The sequence below is a fragment of the Pseudophryne corroboree genome, chromosome 1, assembly GCF_028390025.1.
Source record: "Pseudophryne corroboree isolate aPseCor3 chromosome 1, aPseCor3.hap2, whole genome shotgun sequence".
Taxonomy (NCBI): Eukaryota; Metazoa; Chordata; class Amphibia; order Anura; family Myobatrachidae; genus Pseudophryne; species Pseudophryne corroboree.
Window position 1 is genome coordinate 770,469,811 of NC_086444.1, and position 1,598 is coordinate 770,471,408.

General features: G+C 46.3%; 1 long non-coding RNA gene across 1 annotated transcript; it reads right to left on the minus strand.

Annotated features, from left to right (window-relative positions):
* Window positions 1-417: 417 nt before the first annotated feature.
* LOC134944772 (uncharacterized) lies at window positions 418-1,391 on the minus strand. The gene is made up of 3 exons (XR_010181954.1): window positions 1,241-1,391; window positions 838-964; window positions 418-561 (listed from the first exon to the last, which is right to left on the minus strand). It is a non-coding gene; the product is annotated as an uncharacterized LOC134944772 (long non-coding RNA).
* Between the last annotated feature and the right edge of the window lie 207 nt (window positions 1,392-1,598).

Here is a 1,598-nt window from a genome sequence, read left to right on the forward strand (position 1 = left end):
GGGCTGTGTTGTTCCACAAATGTTAGCATGTCAAAGTGCTGACCACTGACGCCACTCTTTCACTTTGAACCGCATGCCTTTGTAGAACAACACCGCCCAGCAATGGCTCATGCTGGGCTGTGTTGTTCCACAAATGTTAGCATGTCAAAGTGCTAGACCACTGACGACATTCTTTCACTTTGAACCGCATGCCTTTGTAGAACAACACCGCCCAGCAATGACTCATGCTGGGATGTGTTGTTCCACAAATTTTAATTGGAAAAAAAATGAACATGAATTTAGTGTGTTTTTACTTTAATATACTTTTTTTTCTTTTCCCCACAGATATCTATATACACAAGAAAAGAATGTAAAGAAGAACAAACTACTTTTTTGTTTTAATTAACTTTCAAACTTTATTAAAAATTTTTTTTCTTCAATAAACTTTTAAAAATAGAAGTTTCCTGTGGTTTTTATTAAAATTTGTAATGCAGTTGAATTGTATGTAAGTAGATTGCCCAGGGAACATCAGGGGATCTGTCTCTTCACATCCACGCCACTTGGGAAGATACACCGCAGGACCTGTGGAAGAGAACAGTATGAGCTACCAGATGTGGGTAATAGTGTCACCCTGGGACTGGAAAGAAGAGGTACATACAGTCCACACAACACAAGCGGGGAACAGTGGGTCCAAATGCAAACCTCCAGCACTTGCGTCACTACACATCCAAACATTCCCTGACCAGCATTGCTGTTTCATGGAATGTTTGGATGTGTAGTGACGCAAGTGCCGGAGGGCTGCACTTTGGGCATGCCAGGGTGATTTTGGATAAGGGAGTTTTGGGCAATACATCTCACCTGAGGGGGTTGTCTGCTACATGGCGGAGGGTCAGGTCCACATCACCAGTAGGGTCTCCCATGGAACATCAGGTGAAATGTCGTGTCTCCTCACATCCACGCCACTTGGGAAGATACAACGCAGGACCTGTGGAAGAGAACAGTATGAGCTACCAGATGTGGGTAATAGTGTCACCCTGGGACTGGAAAGAAGAGGTACATACAGTCCACACAACACAAGCGGGGAACAGTGGGTCCAAATGCAAACCTCCAGCACTTGCGTCACTACACATCCAAACATTCCCTGACCAGCATTGCTGTTTCATGGAATGTTTGGATGTGTAGTGACGCAAGTGCCGGAGGGCTGCACTTTGGGCATGCCAGGGTGATTTTGGATAAGGGAGTTTTGGGCAATACATCTCACCTGAGGGGGTTGTCTGCTACATGGCGGAGGGTCAGGTCCACATCACCAGTAGGGTCTCCCATGGAACATCAGGTGAAATGTCGTGTCTCCTCACATCCACGCCACTTGGGAAGATACAACGCAGGACCTGTGGAAGAGAACAGTATGAGCTACCAGATGTGGGTAATAGTGTCACCCTGGGACTGGAAAGAAGAGGTACATACAGTCCACACAACACAAGCGGGGAACAGTGGGTCCAAATGCAAACCTCCAGCACTTGCGTCACTACACATCCAAACATTCCCTGACCAGCATTGCTGTTTCATGGAATGTTTGGATGTGTAGTGACGCAAGTGCCGGAGGGCTGCACTTTGGACAT